A 22,064-nucleotide genomic window follows, 5' to 3' on the forward strand; every position below is an offset into this window, starting at 1 on the left:
GCTACACGAAGGAGAAGAGTTGAGCTCACATCATTGGAGCAAGAGATCAATGGGGGTGGGGAGGCCAATCTCGAGAGAGTTAACATGTACTTGGATAGGCTGCTAGACAAGGCCGACAAGGACCATGCCTTACTGAGACACATGGCCTTCCATTACAGGGCACGAAACATGAGTGCAAAGGCCCGAATAAAGAGCTTGAAAGCAAAATTGAGCAAAGCAACAAAAAGGGAAAAAGAGGCAAAAGAGAAAGATCGGCTTCGAATCTTGGTTGAAGCTTCTTTGGCGCAGCATAGCACTTCATAGAGAATCTCCAGCCCAAATTTCAAGGAATTTGGGGAAATTTTGGTCACATGAAAATTTTTTGGGCAAAACACAGGTTTTTTCTCCCAGTGGTGCGGCGCTAAAAATTGGGAGTTCCAAATGAAGAAGGGTTTGCATTTTTGGATTCACCATGAAAAGTCACAACTACTGGTGCTTGGAAAAGAAATTTGGGCAAGATCTGAGTCTCCAAGAGGTCAAAAACACCCAAACAATGACCTCTCTGCCCCAATTTTGACACATAGGAAGTAGTCTTGGGAGAATGAAGATTTGGAGGGGAAAATTAGCACCAAATTCAGAAATTCCACTTGGGTTAGAAAGTAGACAGGACAGTCTTTCCAACAAGCACACGTGGGCACATTTTGGACTCCTGCAAGTGCCTCAAAATAGGCTCCAAAGTGGCATGGCGCACACAGAAAATGGCACGACGCATACAGGAAAAAAGCCCAATTTTACCTCCGTTTCGTGAAATTTCGATTTGCGACTTCTCCAAGTGGGCCCGCTCATCTACATTTCGGTGTTTTGGCACCTAAGGCGGCATTTAAAGTATTTTCTCTCCAGATTGGCTTCTATCCAAGTGGCGAAGGAAGGAAAACGGTCACCCAAGCCATTTGTCATGTTTGTAACGCTGCACCTGTAGCTGATGGTTGGCTCTTCACCTCCATTTTGTAATGATTCGAGTAAATCCCCAACCCTTGGGCATTCTATCTCTTCACAACACATTCTATATATTGTATGCAAACCATTTGCAAAGGGTTGGTTGGCTTGTAGCTTCTGGGAGACTGTGGGAAAGAAACTCTATTTCTTCACTGTATATTTTTGACAAAGAATTAATGAAAGGCAGTGGCTCTGTTTCATGAGATTCATGTGGTTGTGAGAGTAGCAAATGTGTATCTTATGTTTCAGATGTATTTCGTTATGTTTCATAATTCAATTCATGTTCATTTCCAGTGAAATTTTCTGAGTTAGATAAGGTAGAATTCAATTTTATTGCTCTGCTTGTGGGAAAATTTCATGTTCAGTGTTCTTCTTCTATTGAAAAGGATTCATGTTCCTATGCCCTTTTCACTCTCCTAAACAATCTCTCCATTCCGCGTTATTTCAAACTAAATTGCTACACTTTCCGCTTGCCTTGCCTCACGAAGTAATTTGTGCCTTTGTATTAAATTCTCTGTTCTTTTCTGACCGTTGGTCCCATACCATCCTAGAAGCTCAGTCATTCATAAAAATTGTTTCTTGTATCCCTATTCACTTACTAGCCTAAGATCAATATTTCACTGTAAGTCATCTCAGACCATTTTTTGCTTATCTATTCACTGAGCGTGACTCGGGGAGAGCCCTCTCCTATTCTGGTAGGGCTAGCTACCAGACTGAGCGTGGTTTGTGGTTACCCTGAATTTTGCCTTCCTTCAGCCTAGGGCAGATTTAGGTGCTAACAAGAGGGAACAACAACTATTCCTTAAATGGAACAGTGCAGAGAAACATGTGAAACTGTTGTTCCTTAAATGGAACGGCTGTTGTTCCTTAGGAAGAATAGCAATTGTTCCTTAAATGGAATAACAAAAAGACAAACACGTGAAACTGTTGTTCCTTAAATGGAACAACTGCTATTCCTCCTAAGGAACAATAGTTGTTCCTTAAATGGAACAGCAAAAAGGAAAATACGTGAAACTGCTGTTCATTAAATGGAACGGTTGTTGTTCCTTAGGAGGAACAACAATTGTTCCTTAAATGGAATAGCAAAAAGGCAAACACACGAAACTACTATTCCTTAAATGGAACGGTTGTTGTTCCTTAAGAGGAACAACAACTATTCGTTAAATGGAACAGCAAAAGGAAGACACATACCAAACTGTCGTTTCTTAAAGGGAACAGTTGTTGTTCCTTAGAGGGAACAACAACTGTTCCTTAAATGGAACAACACGAAAATCATATATACAAGGGACTATTGTTCTATAAATGGAATGGCAGCTGTTCCTTAGAGGGAACAGTAATTGTTCCTTAAATGAAACAGCACGAAAATCAAATAAACAAAAAACTATTGTTCCTTAAATGGAACAACACAAAAATTTGTACACAAAATTGCTGTTCCTTTAGAGGAACGGAAATTGTTCTTTATGAGGGAACAACAACTATTCTTTAAATGGAATAGCAAAAGAAAAAAAGAGTTTATTTACAGTTTATACAAGCAAATTCAAATAGAAAGAAAAGTTTATATACAAAATTCAAAAACAAATGAATTGTTCATTAGATTGATGCTGAGGATGGGTTACCCTCCTCAACGAGAATTTGCATGGTGGAATTTTCCTGTAACTGTTGGCAAAAGGACTCCCTGGTAAACGGTTTGTGATAAAGTCACACTTGATGACCACTCGCTTTAAGAGAATAGCCAAATCCATAAATGGTTACTAATGTGATGGTGCCATTATCATGCACCTTTTGTATCTCATAAGGTCCTAACCATCTAGTCTGGAGTTTTTCGGGGAAATCTTGGAACCCAGAATCATATAGGAGTGCCCAATCTCCTTCATGGAAGATCTTGTTTTTAATAAGGGCATCATGCCATTTCGCTCTTTGCTGTTGGATTAATGCAGTGTGCTGAAGAGCTGATAGCTTGATTTCATCTAATTCATTTATTTGTTGTAATCTATTGATCTAAGCTTCATTTAGGTTCAAACCTACTTCCTCAGTTGTTCTTAATGTCTAAATTTCGAATTCGATTGGGAAGATAAGCTCCTTTCCAAATACTAGTTGATATGGTGAATATCCCGTGGAATTTCTCTATGTTGTACGGTATGCCCACAAGGCTTTTGGCAATCTGGAGGCCCAGGCATGTTTATGTGATGCAACTATTTTTGTGAGTATTGCCTCGATTACCTTATTAGTGCTTTCTACTTGGCCATTTGCATGTGGGTGGTATGGAGTTGTAATTTTGTGGAGAATATGGTAATTTCTCAATGTTGCAGCAATCTTGTTGCCTACGAATTGCGGTACTCCATCTATAATTATATCTCTCGACAGGCCATATCTCACAAATAGTTGGAAAGGAAAATGTATCACTAAATCCTCGGTTTCCCTTGGTAACGCCTCTGCCTCGACCCATCTAGTAACATATTCTGTTGCAACCAGTATGTATGTTTTTTTACTAGATGATGGGTTAATAGGACCAATAAAATCTAGCGTCCACCTCTCAAAAGGCTCGATTACTAATTGCGGGTTCAAAGGCATCTCATCAGATTGTCCAGGGCGTCCCGCCCTTTGGCAGCTATCACATGCTTGAACAAACTTTTTAGTGTCTTTAAAGATAGCAGACCAATAATAACCTTTTTGTAAGAATTTGTGACTAGTTCTGTGGTCTGCAAAATGTCCGCCGCACAGTCCATCGTGGCATGCTTTTAGAATTTCAAACACTTCATCTTCCCGTACGCATCTTCTAATGTGCATATCTGCTCCTGTATGGAATAAATAGCTCCTGATTTATTTCATTAGGCGTACTATTTGTTTTATTAGGCGTACTATTTGTTTTATTAGGCGCACTATTTGTTTTATTTCATTAGGCGTTGGGTGCTTGGGTAATTTACCTACTGCCAAATAATTTGCAACGTCCGCATACCATGGCATTCTAACAGCAACAAGAAAATAAATGTTCATCAGGAAATTGATCCTCAACTACTGCTGCATCAGCTGGCTTTGGCATTCATGAGAGAAAATCAGCTACAGGGTTTTCTTTTTCGGTTGATCCTTAATTGTGATGTCAAATTCCTGCAAGAGAATCAACCATCTTGTCACTCTTCCATTTGTAATAGGTTTATTCGCTAGATATTTAATGGCAGAGTGATCTGTATATAAAACTACAGGATATCCAGTTATATAATGTTAGAATTTATTAACAGCATATATTATAGCTAAAAATTCTTTTTCAGTCACAGTATAATTTAATTCAGCAGGAGATAGATTTTTGCTAATATAATATATTGCATATGGTTTTTTATCTTCTTCTTGGCCAAGAACTGCTCCGATTGCTGTGTCTGAAGCATCAGATGAAATCTGGAATGGCAAATCCCAGTTTGGGCCCCTTAGCACTGGGGCTATTGATACAAGCCTTTTTAAATCCTCAAAAGTGTTGTCACATTTATCTGTCCAAATGAAATCAATATTTCCTATTAGTGCATATAATGGTGTAGCAATCTGAGAAAAATTCTTTATAAATCTTCTATAATAACCAGAAAATCCCAAAAAACTGTGTACCTCTGTTTGTGTGGAAGGGGTAGGTATTAAAATAATTATTTGAATTTTAGCTGGATCTACCTGTATTCCAACTGCTGAGATATAATGTCCCAAGATGAGTCCCTCGGTCATCATCATATGACATTTTTCATGGCTTAAACAGAGCTTGGTGGCAATGCATCTTTGCAACACTTTTTCTAATGTTTGTAATGCTAGCTCGAAGTCATCTCCATAAGGTGTGAAGTCATCCATATACACTTCGAGCCCTTCATTTATTAAATCTGAAAAAATGTTGAGTACAGCCCTTTGAAATGTGGCAGGTGCATTACACAGCCCGAAGGGTAAGACCCTGTAAGCAAATGTTCCCCAAGGGTAGGTAAAGGTAGTCTTATCTTGATATTTAGGGGAAATTTGAATTTTATTCTATCCCCTGAAACCGTCAAGGAAAGAAAATAATTTCTTTCCTGCCAGTGTGTCCAAGACTTGGTCAATGAATGGAAGGGGGAAATGGTCCTTCTGGGTTGCTTTATTGAGTTCTCTATAATGAACACATATATACCACTTCCCATTCTTTTTCGTCACCACTACTAATGGAGAGACCCATTTGCTATCATATATTGGATAAATGAAGTTTACATCTAAAAGTTTTTGTAGTTCAGTTTTAACAATATCCTTAAGATGAGGATTTAACCTCCGCTGAGGTTGTCGAATGGGTCTGACATCCTTTTCTATATAGATATGGTGCATACACAATTCGGGGTCAATTCCTTTCATGTTTGGGTAATCCCATGCAAAGGTATCTTTATATTTTCACAAGAGTTGGACAAGTTTCTGTTCTTGGTTAGCAGTCAAAAATTTATTAATATTCAAAGTTTTTACCAGTTTCTATGGTTTCGCTGTTATAAACATAGGTGGTTGGAATTGATTGATTGTTAATATCTTTTAGGGGATCTTCTTCTACTTCACTATCGAATGCTGCTTCGATCATGTGACATTTTAGATGGGATCTAGCTTCTGGTTGGTTAATGTAGGTGTTAATGATGTCATCTTCTGTTTGATCTTTAAATTTGAGAGCATATTCTATGGTTAGTGGTAATCTAATGTTTTCAGTTAAATATGATATAGGTTGTTTTCTGGTTTTGATTATTGTTAAACTTGGTTGAGCTGGAGGATATAAGGCTAAATTCTTTACATTGCTTCCTCTTGCTATAGTCATGCTGCCTGTTCGACAGCTAATGTAAGCATCCGCAGTTGCTAGCCAAGGTCTACCTAGAATTAAGGGGTGTCCATCGAGTCGGTTTCTAGGATTGATGATCAGAAAGTCTGCAGGGTATTCCCAAGAGTCTACAGACACCATTACATCATGTAATGTTCCTTCTGGTTTGACTACCGATCGGTCAGCCAATTCCAACTAGGTTGTGGTTTGGTCCAATGATGTAATGCCAAGCTTTTGACAAGTTGTGGTTGTAAGAATATTTATTGCTGCTCCTAAATCAACTAAGGCATTGGGGAAGGAGCATCCATTGATTTTCACCGTGACTATAGGATTTCCTCAGTCCTCATATTTTACAGGTGTTTCTCTTCCTGATAGTAAATCAGATAAGGTATCGACTACATGGACAGTTGGATTTGTTGTTATTTTCCTCTTTGTATTTTTCATACATAATTCCTTGATGGTTTTTGCATAAATTAAGATGTCTTGAATAGCCTGGAGGAGTGGTATTTTTTTACACAATTTTTTCAATTCTCCCAGAAGATCAAAATTAGGGTGTTCAATTGGGCGAGGTATGATTAGTCATTCTAGGAATGGTGGAGAAGAGGTGGTTTCTTGTTCATGAGTTTTTTGTCTAACCATGTTTTCTTCTTGTGGTGCTTGTTCTACAGGTAATAGATTTTCAATTTGAAAATTTTTATCCCCCTTTGGTTCTATTATACGCCTAGATCTTAATTGAAGTTCATTGCACTCCCTTAACTCGGTTTTTGGTTCTGGTCCTTCAATAATTTGCACAGATTGAACCGGTCTATTGTTGGGGTTTGGGTTGGGTTAGGCTAGGAATTGCAGTCTTAAGTTGGTCTAGGGGTTCTGTTGCAATGTGTAAGGTGCTGGTAGTGTGGATTGAGGTAGGAGGATTGTTCCTGCTGGCTGATTTGTAGGTCTCTGCCAGATTGACTGCTAGTTGTGATTCTGTGAAGTTGAGGGTGGCCATTGGGATTGATAAGAATTATTTTTCCAAAACGGTGGGAAGTAAGAGTAATTTGGCCAATTATTATTTTGATTCTATTGGTTGGGCCAGGGTGGCATAGGGAATGGTTTTTGTGACCAATTTGAAAAAGATGGTTGGTTCTGCCACATGGTTCCCAGGTATTGTTGAGCATTATATTGAGGAGGCTAGAAGGAAGAGGATGGGTCAATGGGGATACCTGTTGGTTGTGCTTGCCACTGACGGCGATGATTTAGCAGGTATACCAGTTCTATTTCTTCTTCTACTTCTTTATCAACTACTTTCAATCCTGGAAGTGATGGGTAGCTTTTTGTGGCATGATCTTTCGTACAAATGGCGCAGATTTGGACCGTATCCAACGGGCACTCTTTGTGGCTATGCTTCTATTTGCATCTAGGACAGAATAACACCAAGTTTTGTGCTGCTTCTGCTTGCTTTTGTTTGGCTTGCATAGTATCCAATTGTGTTGTCAGAGTCCCTAGAATATCAGTTTTGAAATCGTCTAGCAGATTACCAATTTCTGCGTGAGTTATACCTCCACCAGAGATTTTGTTATCCCTTGTGATCATGTCGCGTTCTGCTGGCTTCAATCTTGTGCTGCCTCTTGAACACCTGATAAACAAATTAATGATTTCAGCAAAATTTTCCTGATATATATCCCCTTTACCCATAATATTCAATGTTTCTACCCATTGTTCTTTCATCCCTTTAATTAGTGTGGTTTTCAGCACATTATCAGGTAAAGGCAGAGTTGCATAGGGACACCACTAAAGGTTATATTGAAATTGTTCCACATATTCTTCTAATGTTTCACTTGGTCTTGCTGCCATATGAAATATTTCGTCTTTCAACTCCCTAGATCTGCAATAGTCCTGATACTTTTTTAAGAAAGTGGTTTTCATTTGATCCCAATTGTTTATTGTGCCTCCACCTAATGCCATAAACCATCGTAAAGCTGCTCCTTTCAATGTGGAGGGAAATAAATTTAGTTTTTGGGGATCAGTGGTATAATCATACCCCCGATACAATACATCAAACTCAAACAGGAATGCCTTTGGGTCCTTTGATGTCAGCCCATGAAAGGTAGGAATGTTTTGGAGAGGAATCGCTTTCATAGGTGCGTTGACTGTTGTGTCAACAATGGGATACTACAATGTGGAGGTCTGGGGTGTTTGTTGGTTGTGGGCCATCTGATCAAATATGTGCCAATACCCTTCTGGGATCTCTAGAGGGTTATTCCTAGGATGACTAGAAGGGATGGGAATGTGCTTAACAGTGCTTCCCTGATCAGGAATAATGAGCGTTCCTTGCTGAACTACTACCTGAGGGGATTTTAGCTCCTCTTTTTTCCCTGCTTCTTCTTGAAGGAACTTAATGGCACTCCCTTTATCTGGGGTACTGAGTGTTCCTAGTTTAATTATTACCCGAGGGGACCTTGGCTCCTGTGTTTCCCCGGTTTCTCCTCCTCCTTCACGAAGATTACTAAAATTCCCTTCTTATAAAGAAATTGGGTGAGAATTTTCAATTTCTTGAAAACTCTGCTCAGTCTCTTCTGTTTTGCTTTGCACCTCAGCGAAGGCTACAGATGGTGAACTTGTGGCTCGAAGGGAGTCAGTAGGTTGTGTGGAAGCAACTTTTCTAGGACCTACTGATGGCTGAGATTCAACTTTCTTTATGATGCCGTCTATGAAAGTTGATCGTCCAAGGGTCACCGGTCGCTTAGATCTGTTGGGTTTGGGTAGGGAAATTGGATTATTTTCAGGTTTTTTCCTCTTAGTCATACACACAATTCAAATATTTACCTCTACCCTAAATTCTTAACAATTCTACTCTAAAGCAGGCGGGGGAGCAGGCATTTTATGTGCTTTGTACGTAGGTTCTTACCTTTCATTTTTAATACCCAATTCTCTCCTAACAGACAAGCATCAGATGTACACTACTCTTCAGAAATGGCTACACTCTCCCCGGAAACGACGCTAAAATGTTGAGTGATAAAAGGTGTCTTTTTAACTCCTAATTATCTTCACATTAGTTATCAATCGAAGTAAGACTTTCTATTGATTATATTTGTGTGGAAGAATTTTCTTGCGGGATGAACAGGAAGAGCGAAGAATGGCTAGGGTTGAAATTGTGCAGGTGCTATTCTCCATGGTAGGGTGGGGAGGAGGGAGCTCTACTCCCTCCTACAAGCAAGCGGTTACCAGCCGTGGTAAGAAGCCATTGGAAGAAGTCAGAAGAAATGACGAGGGGAAAGAGAGCAGGGAAGAAGGGAAGGATGGAGACAAACATTGTGAGAATCAAAGCACTAGAGACAAGGAAGAAAATGACAAGGAAAAGGGAGCAAAAACCAAGGCTCAGAGGGGTCCTTGTAAGCCTAAATCTGAGGTTACACCCAGGGTGGTCCTGAATGATCCTGCGTTGCAGGCACACAGGGACCACATGAGAACTTATGCTATTATTTGTAAATTCATGGGAGTATGGCCCACTGAAAAATCTTTACAGACATGGATTAAATACCATTGGAAACCTAAAGGGAGCATTGACCTACATCTAGGGTCAAAAGGATTCTTCACAGTGGTCTTCACTAACATTGAGGATAAAGACAGAGTGTTTGAAGGAGGGCCCTACTTCTATGCAACTGCTGGCCTCTATATGAGGCCGTGGATGATGAACTTTGTCCCGGAGTGGGAGACCTTCACATTAGTATCGGTTTGGGTAAGAATTTACTCCATTCCTCTTGATTACTGGTAAATAGAATCGTTAACAACTATAGGGAATAAATTGGGACATTTTGTCAAGGCTTCAGAAGCTACTAGAAGAGGAAAATGTACTTCCTTCACAAGAATCTGTGTGGAAATGGATCTCTTCGGAGCTCTACCGAACGAGTTGATCTTGGAAGTTTTGGATGAATAATGGGTACAAATAGTAGATTATGAACATATTCCATTTAGATGTCACAGATGTCATGAGCATGGGCACCTGTTCAGAGATTTCCCTCTCAGTAAAATCGAGAACAAGAGCATAGATTATACAATGAAAGATACATAGAGTTTTCAAAAGGTGAGAAATAGAGGAAAAGGCGGCAAACAGGGTCTTAGGCACCATCAAGCCGAAGGGTCTCAAGTTATGCTGAATAGGTTCCAGGTTCTTGAGGAGGAAGAAGAGACTATAAAAGTAGATCAGGGATTAGAGGTAAATCCAGAGAATAAGGAGACAAAGGAGTACAAAGACCAACCAAAGCACAATAACATACAGAAAGAGGTTATGATGAGCGATGTAGAACTGGATATGGACCAAGAATTTACCCAAACTGAGATGGAAATGGAGGACCGGGAGCTGTAGGAGATTTTTGATAGAGAACACCTAGATTTAGAAGGGTTCTTGAAACAGGGTACCACGGGAGGGTTAAATTCATTACCTCAAGAAGAGTTCTTTAGAACACAATAGTTGTACTTATGGAAAAACCTGGCTGGTGGGGAGGAAAGGCAAGGAAATATGGCAAAACATGGCAACGAAGGTGTGAAATCTTCAAAAAACACGCCAGGATTAGCACCTCGAGGCCCTGGAAAGACAAGAGGTAGAGAAAAGTAGAATGAGCTGTTGATCGAGTGTGGAAGGCTAATGATAGACTCGGGTAAGATGAAAGACCTAACCAGTTACTCTTTCACTAATCTTTAATGATGAAGTTTACTTCTTGGAATATTAGGGGTCTAGGTAGTAAAAGGAAACAAAGATTACTTAGTAACAGGATGAAACAAGAAGCTCCGGATATCATTTTTATCCAGGAAACTAAATGTTCTATACAAAAAATTAAAGAACTTCATAATAAATGGCTTAGTCGTTTTGAGTTTCTAGAAGTCAAGGCAGAAAACATAGCAGGTGGTATTCTGACTCTTTGGAATCCCCTCAAGATTGGCATAATAGATGCTAAAGCTTCCAAAAATTATCTATCATTGGTCATGCAGCCTGTGGGGGATAGGGAGATCTATCTGGTAACGAATGTTTATGGCCCTCAGAGAATGGATGACAAATTGAGATTCCTTGATTCTCTTATGGATCTCAGAGAGAGATATGCTGGGATTCCATGGATTTTGGGTGGGGACTTCAACATGATCAAATCACTATCAGAGAAAAAAGGGGGCACCAGAGCTCTCACCAAAGATGCCTTAGCTTTTCAATCCTTTTTGGACACTTCGAAACTGGTCGACATTGATACAAGTAATGGTCTCTTTACTTGGAACAATAGGAGAGGAGGAGGGTCTTTGGTGGCCTCAAAGTTAGATAGATTCATCTTATCAGAGGACCTTATTCTCAATGATACTGGTATGGGAGCAAGGATTCTGCCCTTTGGAGGTTCTGATCATTAGCCAATTCAACTAGAGATCAGGGGCATTGGTACTCCCAGGAATAGACCTTTCAGATTTGAGAACATCTGGCTCACCCATCTGGATTTTATCAACAACATTTCAAGTTGGTGGTCTGAGGATCTGCATATTCAGGGTACAAGTATGTTCATTCTTCACAAAAGACTAAAACACATAAAGCTCAGGCTTAAAGAGTGGAACAAGAGAGAGTTTGGCAACATTTTTGAAGGTAAAAAAGCTGTTGAAAACAAATTGCAGATACTCAACCAATCCATCATCAAGGTAGGCTTTGATAAAATCAGCAATGATAGAGCCACCAATCTTCAGCACGAGTGGGAGAACTTATGCAAACAAGAGGAAATTTTCTGGAGGCAAAAATATAGGGTGCAATGGTTAAAGGAAGGGGAAAGAAATACCAGATTTTTCCACAGATCAACATTGGCAAATTGGGCTCATAATAGAATCTCCTTGATTAAGGATGAGGAAGGGCAGCTTTTCAGTACCCATGAAGAAATTGAAGCTGTTTTAGTTCAACATTTTAGGGGGATTGCACAAGAAAATATTCCAAACAGAGAGCCTTTCTTTTTGCTAAAGCAAGAGACTATCCTTCCGATTCATTATCCAAAAAGTAGAGTTACAGCATTTACAAAAAGCATTTACTCTTCGAGGACTGTTGTGGGGAAAAGTGCCCATGCGGGATGACCCTATCCACCTAAGGTGTGATAGTGCCTTAGCAACAAACAGAAACAACTATTCTAGTATTCTTCCTTTATGAATTAAGAATGAAGAGAGGTAGGATGGACTAACCGGTGTCTTCCGTTTGTCCTTTGATCCGGTTTCTCTTCTCTTTGAGAGCTCCCAGCTACTTGCCTTCTCGCTTGCCCAGCTTCACCAAGTTCCTGCAAGATCACAAAAGGGGAAAACTACACAAAGACATAGATTCATATTCATAACTAGCTCAGGATTAGAAATAAGCTAAACATACTAATGAAATCATACATCAAAGACACATCAGCACGTAGGAGAAACTCAAATAGTTTTATTGATGAAATAACAAGGTTCAGGAGGAGATACAACCAAGAGAGTTCCAATCCAGCATCTACCTCCCAACAAATGAAATCCCTTCTTCACCTCCCTTCAAAGCATAAAGCACCCAATGATCTCAATCTCAAACCAACAGCAATTCTTTGCAATATCAAAATTCCAGCCTCTGGATCCCATGGATGAGAGATCCATATATAGATGTTTGGAGAGAGGATGAGTCAGCTTGTGATCTGACTAGTGTCCTCTCTCTCTGTTAGTTCTTACTTCCACTTGGAGACTGAGAGCCTCTTACTCATCACTTAGTCGAACTCAGCAAGGCAAGTGTCATGGAGGAAGATTCTGGAAGCTTCCATAGTCTTTACACCTCGCGGAATGGCACTGCCATTTGTCATTTCCCGCTCAGCGCACCCTGGTAGTGCATTTGGGTGCGTTGCAACGCACCTAGCTAGTGTACTGGGGTGCTTTGCAACGCAGGTGGCCAGTGGAGCCACTGAAATGATCCTGATTTGACTTGTTTTTGAGCAGTTTCTGGTGGAGAACTTCTGTGAATTACTGTGGTTTGCTGGCCTTGTTCCTCTAGGGGTAGGAACAACATATTTAGGGACTTTGGATCCCTTGGATTATGGACATTTCATGCTTAGAGCTGTAAGGCACAAAAATTTCTATAACAAGGACTCAGGAAAATCCAGTCATTCTGACCTGGAAATGCCATTCCCGTTAGCAAAAGAACAAAGCTAACCTCTCAAATAAATCCTTAGGTTAGAAAAAATGACATTTGACTAAAATTAAACTCCGATAACCCCTTACTACCATATCTCGAAAGTCTTGATAGTATTGGTGGCCCGACAAAACTGCACACCCCATCCTGTCCATCAATTCGCTCCACGAAATCTGATGGCTCGGAAAAATATCGGATCGCCAAGCTGATCGATTGATAATGCACAATGGAAGGTGGTATTTCTAACCACCCCTTGCCACGTGTCAGGAGCCCAGTGTAATTGCTCCCCAAATCCCAATACCACTTACCACACCAAAGCCAAGCGATCACCCTGAAACAACTTTGTGCCTGGTTTTCTGCTTCAAATGAGGAATGCCGGTAAATAGCTGCTACCAGAAAGAGCCAACCACCCTGCCCACGCGAGCTCGCTTCAGAACTAATCTCTAAGACTACCACTGACTGTAAATAGGCTCCAGGTTTGCGATCCGAAGGAAGAAGGAGATATGACAACTCACACCCGGGTATAAAGTAACCGGTCTGAGCTTGCCCTTCTTCAAGGAACCAACTGAGGTACAGTGATTGAACGTACTTAGAAACCTTCATTCATATCTTTTACTTTGGCCCACTATTATAAAAATCTCTTTGCCCTCTACTTCTTGTTCTTGGCAGAGAGCTTTTAATCTACTCTAAGGTGTCTCCTGCCACTTCAGCTCAATTCTGCATTCTGAATTAATCACTCCTTGATTAGCCAGTGTATCCGCTAGTTTATTGGCTTTTCCTCGAACATGGTTGAAACTAATAGTTCTAAGACTCAGGAGATGATTTTGAATTCTCTGATACACTTTAATTAGCCTCCAATGATCTGAGACTTTCTCTGGCGCTATTCGACAACTGATTCTTTTGACCACGTTAATGGAGATTTCTGAATCTGCTTCAACTATGACATTTGAATTATGATTTAGTTTCAGAAGATCTAAACATTGTTCCAAAGCCATTAATTCAACCATATTGTTGGTGGCTTTCCCTAAATGGCAGTGGAAAATAGAGATGATGTTTCCTTCTGCGTCTCTTATCACTCCACCATAACCAGCTATTCCAGGGTTTCCTTTTGAAGCACCATCAATATTGCATTTCAGATAACCTTTCGGTGGAGGATGCCAGAAATCCTTATCTGTTTCTAAATCTTTCTCCTTTATGCATTGACCATGGGGAATTATCTCCTGCAAACCCAGTTGCATGAGAGTTCTCAACTCATACTCAGTGAGAGGATTCTTGGGATGATTGCGGACAATGGTGCTAACTATCTCCTTAATTTGTTTCAATATCAAATCCAACAGGAAAAGAGGAATAGTTTTTTTCCTCCTTAAAAACTATTTTATTCCTTTCTTTCCAAACATTCCAAATAATGAAGCTTGGCGTAAAGGCCCAGGCTAAATTAAGGAGCTCATTCTCCGAAAAGTTTCTTCTCCACTTGTTTAGGGTGTTAATTATAATTTCTTTATCTCTTTCTGTTTGTTGAAAAATGGTGGCGAAAGAATCCCACAACCAGGTGGTGAAAGTGCAACTATTGAGAATATGCTCCATTGTTTCCTCTTGGGCTTCACATAGCTGACATCTAGAAGGCCCTATAACACTCCTTTTTCTAATATTTTCCCAAGTTAAGATTTTCTTATGATGAACTAACCACATGAATAGCTTGATCTTTATCCACCCTTGATGGCTCCAAAGTTGCTTCCAGGATTTTGCCGGAATGCAGGAATCAAGGTTCAGGATGATTCTTTTTGCTTCCCTAAGATTAAAGGTGCCTTCTTTATTGAGGCCCCATCTTAACTGATCCTGTCCCTCAGTTACCAAGATTTTCCTTTGTTTTAATATACTCATGAGTGCCTCTGTCTTTATTTTTATGGGATTGTCATCTCTGCAGTCTATGCTTCTCCAATTTCTCCACTTTCCAGAGTTGTGAGGAAGATTCCAGAAATATTTAACTTTGATTAATCCTTGGGAATTTGTTTCTTGCTTGAGGCTTATAAATTCCTCTCTTAATAACATTGGTTCTTGTTGCCATTATCTTCCCAGAAGAGAGCTATATCTCCTCCTATAATTTCCCAGAAACTGTAGTTTTGTACTAGGATTCTGTTTTCCCAGGATTTATTCCAGATGTAAGAGCCTCTTATGTTTCCCGAAATTATTATAAGATCTCTTGTTTGCCAGGATCTTGCATATTTTTATTTCCAGATTTTAGCCCCTTGAGCATCTGGTTCCTTAAGCCATCTCCACCAGAGCTTGGCTCCAAAAACTTTAATCAGAATCTCCTGATCATCTAAGCCTAGGCCTCCATTACTCTTGGGTTTGTAGATTTTTTCCCAAGAAACCAGAGTCCACTTCTTCCTTGTTTCCCCAAAGGAAATATCTCTGGATATTCCTGAATTGATGTAACACACCTTTGGGGGTAGGGATGGCTGATAAAGGGAACACAAGGATTGATTGCAGAACGGCCTTGATTAGAATCAACCTACCAGCTAGGTTCAATGATCTGATAGTCCATTTTTTGACTTTGTCTTGCATCTTGTTGAGCACCGGTTCCCAAATACTTTTGTGCAATGGTCTGGCTGTGAGGGGAATTCCCAAATACTTTGAAGGGAGGGAATCCCTTTGAAAGCCCAGAATTTTGGAGATGTTTCGCTAAATAGCAATGTTAGTATTAAAGAAAAATATTTTAGATTTGGAGAGATTAACTTCCATACCTATAGCCAAGGCAAAATCAATTAGGATTTGTTTGTAAGCCAAGGCTTCTTTAACTGTAGGAATTCCTTGCAGCATGGTGTCATCCACAAATTGTTGGTGAGTCATTGCCTGACCATTCTCCATTAATTGAAGGCCCTTAATCTTACCCACAGCTTTGGCCTGTTTAATGGACCTGCCCAGTCCTTCCATCATGATGATAAAGAGAAAGGGAGAGAGAGGGTCTCCCTACCTTAGGCCTCTAGAAGGAGTGAAGATCTTTGAGGGTGAACCATTCACCAAAATCGAAGAGTTGGAAGAAGTAACCAGAGCCATAACCCATTTGACACAGTTGTGATCGAACCCAAAAGCAGTAAGGACCTTCTTGACATAGATCCAGTTCACCTTGTCATATGCTTTGGCTATATCTAATTGCATGATCATACCAGCCTGCCTCTTACTGGTTAGCAAGTGAACTACTTCATGGGCTTGAATAATGTTATTAAGGATTTGTCTACCTTCCACATACCCAGATTGTTCCCCTAAAATTAAAAAAGGAAGTAGAGGTTTGAGTCTACTAGCCAAAACCTTGGAAATAATTTTGTAAACCATTTTGCATAAAGCAATGGGTCTGAACTTATCAGTAGTTAGGTCTGAATCCTGTTTGGGGATCAGGGAGATGAAGGAGGTGTTGAGGGCTTTCAGAATAGTTCTGCTACTTCTGGAGTCCTCCACCACATTCAGAATATCCTGTTTGACAATGTTCCAGTAGGCCTTAAAAAAGTCTACATTGAAACCATCTGGTCCTGGAGCTTTGCTATTCTGCATATCTTTGATAACTTCACTAACTTCTTCTTTAGTTACAAGTTTGTTCAGGTTAAAATTGTCCTCTCTAGACACCAGCTTGGGGATATTTTTTGTAATTTCTTTGATGCATTGCTCTCTGTTTAGATTGTTTTCCTCAGTGATGCCTCTGAAATGTTGTACCAACACTATTTTGATATCCTTATGAGAGGTCCGGAGTTCCCCATTTTCATTCAATATCGAAGAGATTCTATTGTGAGCTCTATTGGCCATGGTGGATCTATGGAAAAATCTAGTATTACGTTCACCTTCTTTGACCCATTGAATTCGAGACTTTTGTTTCCAAAATATTTCCTCTTGTTTGCATAATTTCTCCCATTCTTGATGGTGTTTATCAGCTTGTTCACTTTTAACTTTATCAAAACCATTAGTAATCAGTGCTTGATTGAGTTCCTGAAGTTTGATTTCCACTAATTTTTTATCCACAAAAATGTTACCAAACTCCTTCCTATTCCATTCTTTGAGACTTAGTTTAATGTACTTGAGTCTTTTATGAAGGAGAAACATTTTAGTGCCCTGGATCTGCAAATCTTCGGACCACCATTTTCCAATATTGCTGATGAAATTTGGGTGGGTGAGCCAGATATTCTCAAATCTGAAGGGTATTTTCCAAGGAGAATCGATCCCCTTGATTTCTAATTGAATTGGCCAGTGATCAGAGCCTCCAAAGGGGAGAGAACTAGTTTCCATTTCTCTGTTTGTGAGCATAAGCTCCTTTGATATCAAAAATCTGTCTAACTTGGAGGCGACCTATGCCTCCCCTCCTCTTTTATTGTTCCATGTGAAATAGGCATTGCGCTTTTCAGAGTCCACCAGTTTCATGTCATCTGTGAAGGTTTGGAATGCTGTGGAATCATTACTTAGCAGTCTAGTACCTCCTTTTTTTCTGAAAGAGATTTAATCATGTTAAAATATCCTCCCATGACCCAAGGAATTTCTTCATGCCTGCTTCTAAGATCAACCAAGGATTCCAGAAACTTGAGTTTCTCATCTATTCTTTGAGGCCCATAAACGTTTGTGACCAGGAAGGTGTCTGAAACCCCTACTGGTTGAAAAATTACTGATAAGTAATTTCTTGATGCCTCCGCATCTGTTATGCTAACTTTTTGTGGGTCCCATAGAGTTAGGATGCCCCTCACTATGTTCTCTACTTTAACTTCTAGAAACTCAAATCTATTAAGCCATTTACTATGAATCTGTTTTAATTTCTGAATAGAGAATTTTGTTTCCTGAATGAAGATTATGTTCGGCATTGCTAGTTTCATTCTATTACTTAGCATTCTTTGTTTTCTTTTACTACCTAGACCTCTGATATTCCAAGATATGAACTTCATAATTAAATATTTGTAAAGGAGTAACTAGTTAGGTCTTTCATCTTACCCGAATCTATCATTATCTTTCCACACTCCATCAAGAGCTCATTTTGCTTTTTCCTGCCCCTCTTCTTTCCTGGATTTCTAGTCACTAATCCTGGAGTTGATTTCATAGTTTTCACACCTCTTTGCTCTTGCTTGTGAATGTTTTTACCTTTATCCAACCCTCTTTCCTGAGCTTTCCATAAAAACAATTGATATATTCTGTTGCATTCTTCTTGAGGTAGTGAGTCTATTCCTCCCTTGGTTCCCTGCATCAAGAATCCTTCTAGATCCAAGTTTTCCTTATCAAGAATTTCCAGTAGTTCATGATCTTCTAGATCTATTTCACTTTGGGTCATTTCTTGGTCCATTTCCATTTTTGTTTCACTCATCATCTTCTCTTTTTGATAACCCGTATCTTGAGAATGTTTGTTGTCTTCTTCCTTCTCTTTTTCATTAGGACCTTCCTCCTGAGATTGGTTTTCTCTCGTGATTTCTTCATTCTCTTCCAGCACTTGAAACTTGTTTTGACTGACCTTCTGCACCTCATTGTGTTGTTTCTTTGGCCCCTTTTTTCCCCCTTTTCCTTTACTTGCCACTTTCTGAAAGCTTTCAGTCTCCTTCATTGTATTAGGTTTCCCTTTGTTATATGTTTTACCAAGAGGGTAGTCTCTTAACAAATGTCCATGCTCATGGAATCTATGGCAACTGAATGGGATATGCTCATAGTCCACAACCTACACCCACTCTTCATCAAAAAATTCTAAGATAACTTCATCTGGAAGAGCTCCTGATAGATCCATTTCCACACATTTCCTTGCAAAGGAGGTATATTTTCCTCTTCTTGTGGCTTCAGAAGCTTTGACAAAACGGCCTAGTTTATTGCAATGGTAGCTAGCGATTCTGTTTGCCAATAGTCTAGAGGTAGAGAATAGAGCCTTACCCAAATAGGAACAGATGCAAAGGGTTCCTGCTCTAGGACAAAGTTCATCTTCCAAGGCCTCATATAGAGACTGATTGCTACATAAAACTAGGGTCCTCCTTCGAATATTTTGTCTTTATCTTCAATGTTTGAGAACACCATTGTGAAGAATCCCTTTGAACCAAGATGAAGGTCAATGCTTCCTTTGTGTTTCCAGTGGTATTTGATCCACATCTGTAAAGTTGTTTCAGTGGGCCAGAGTCCCATGAATTTACAGATAATGGCATAGGTCACCATGTGTTCCCTGTGCGCCTGTAGAGTAGGATCATTTAATATTATCCTAGGAGTGATTTCTACTTTTGGTTTGCAGGGTCCCTTTTGCTTTTTGTATCTTGCACCCTGACTTTTGTCTTCTTCCTCCTTGTCCTTTGTGCTACTGTTTTCCTTGGTCTTGTTCCCATCAGTCTCCTTTTCATTATCCCTGTTTCTACCTTCCGCAAAACCTTTGCTGCTCATGATCGGTGCCTTGCCTTTGCTAGCTGCCGCATCTTTGTAGGAGGGAGCCGAGCTCCCTCCTCTTATGCCCTCCATTAGAAATGATCTTCTGCACCTCTCTGAAACCCTGGCTAATCTCTTCCGCTCCTGTTTTCGCTTCTTCTCGTCTGCATAATGTGAGTAATCCAAACAGAGAGCCTTTCATTAAGGATATAATAAGACATATACCAAGGCTAGTGTCCAAAGAGGATAATCTCAACCTCAACTGGCCAATTACTGAAGAGGAAATCAGTGAAGTCCTCAAGGAAATGCAGAATGGTAAAGCACTGGGTCCTGATGGTTTTAATGTGGACTTCTTTAAAGCATGCTGGAATATTGTAAAACAAGATATGCTAAATGTGGTAGAAGATAACAGGAGGAACAAAACTATTCTAAAGGCACTCAATACCTCCTTCATTTCACTGATCCCTAAACAAGATAATGCTCTCACTCCTGATAAGTTTTGATCCATAGCATTGTGCAATGTGGTTTACAAGATTATATCCAAGGTGGTAGCTAACAAACTCAAACCTCTTCTCCCCACCCTTGTTTCTGGAGAGCAATTTGGTTATGTGGAAGGTAGACAAATTCTCAATAACATCATTCAAGCACAGGAAGTGGTGCACTCAATGACTAGCAATAGGAAGGCAGGAACGATCATGCAGTTGGACATAGCTAAAGCTTATGATAAGTTAAACTGGACCTACATAAGGAGGGTTCTTATAAGTTTTGGGTTTGATCATAATTGGGTTAGATGGGTCATGGCTTTGGTAACCTCTTCTAGCTTTTCAATTTTGGTAAATGGCTCTCCCTCCGAGATTTTTATTCCCTCAAGAGGCCTTAGGTAGGGAGATCCACTCTCTCCCTTTCTCTTTATTCTCATGATGGAAGGACTTGGTAGATCGATTAAGCAAGCCAAAGCCGAAGGAAAAATCAAGGGTCTTCAACTTTGTGAGAATGGACAGACTTTGACTCATCAACAATTTGTGAATGATACCATGTTGCAGGGGGTTCCTACAGTCAAGGAAGCTTTGTCATACAAACAACTTCTAAATGAATTTGGTCTGGCCTTAGGTATGAAGGTTAATCTTTTCAAATCTAAAATATTTTTCTTTAATACTGATATTGCTATCCAAAGTAACATCTCCAGAATTATAGGTTTTCAAAGAGATTCTCTTCGTTTGAAATATTTGGGAGTCCCCCTTACTACTAAACCTCTTCATAAAAGTATCTGGGAATCGGTGATTAATAAGATGTAGGATAAAATCAGGAATTGGACCTTCAGATCTTTAAACTTAGCTGGTAGGTTGGTGCTTACAAAGGCTGTTTTACAATCTATCCCAGTTTTTATGCTTTCAGCACTCCCTGTTCCAAAAGGAGTCTTACAACAATTCAGAACCATTCAAAGAGACTTTCTCTGGGGGAAAGGGGAGAAAAAAAGGAAATGGGCCTTAGTGGCTTGGGAAAAGATTTGTAAACCCAAAAATCAAGGAGGTCTGGGTTTGGATGATCCAGAGGTTCTAAGCAGGGCTTTAGGAGCTAAGTTATGGTGGAGATGGGTAAAAGAACCAAAGGCCCAGTGGGCTAGTATTTGGATAGAGAAATATGCCAGCACTTGGGACAATAACGATCTTATAAGGATGTCTGGCAATATAAAGGGCTCATACATCTAGAATAAGGCCTGGGAGAACAGAGGCTTAGTTCAAAAGAATAGCTTCTGGGAAATCAGAGAGGGGGACTTGGCACTTTTTTGGGAAGATAAATGGCAACAAGAACCAATACTGCTAAATGAGAAATTTATGGACCTCAAAAGAGAGACAGATATCAAGGGGTTATCACAGGTCAAAGATTTTTGGGACCAAAATAATAATGTAAGTAAGTGGAGAAAGTGGAGGAATATGTTTTACGGGGAAGATAACCCCTTGAAAACTAAAGCTGAGGCTCTCATGAGGATACTAGAACAAAGGAAAATCTTAGTAACAAGAGGGCATGACAAATTGAGGTGGGAAACAATAAGGAGGGCACCTTTAATTTGAAGGAGGCAAAACACAAACTCCTCGAAATGGACTCTCTGGCCCCGGAGAGAATATAGCAGAATCTATGGAGGCATCAAGGCTGGATGAATATTAAACTCTTCATGTGGCTTGTCTATGATAAGAGAATTTGAACTTGGGATAACATAAGGAAAAGGGGTGTGCTGGGGCCTTCCAGATGCCAGCTCTATGAAGCCCAAGAAGAAACTATGGAACACCTCCTCAATAATTGTATCTTTACCTCTAGTTTATGGGATTATTTTGCTAACATCTTCCAAAGGAGCGACAGGGACAGAGGGTGCATCTTCAACACCCTAACCAGATGGAGAAGTAATTACTCAGATAATGAAATGCTCGGTGCAGCTTGGGCTCTAACACCTAGCTTCATTATTTGGAATGTTTGGAAAGAAAGGAATCAGAGAATTTTCAAAAATGAGAAGAGATCCCTTCAGTGTCTTTTAAAGCAGACTTTGACTCAGCTTAAAGAGACAGTGGGTACCATAGTTCGAAATTCCCCTAATAATCCACCCTCAGAAGCTGACTTGAGGATTCTGGGACTATTGGGAATGCAGGGGCTTTTGTCACAGGGCCCGGACAGAAGAGTTTTGGTTAGGGTCTCTAAACAGGAATTCTGGCATCCTCCCCCTTTGGGCTTTCTGAAGTTTAACATAGATGGGGCTTCTAAAGGCAACCCGGGCAGTGTGGGCTTTGGAGGGGTGTTAAGGGATGATAATGGTAATAT

Source organism: Pinus tabuliformis, chromosome 8 (genome assembly GCF_031772625.1).
Source record: "Pinus tabuliformis cultivar Carrire ecotype Pingquan chromosome 8, CPIR1, whole genome shotgun sequence".
Taxonomy (NCBI): Eukaryota; Viridiplantae; Streptophyta; class Pinopsida; order Pinales; family Pinaceae; genus Pinus; species Pinus tabuliformis.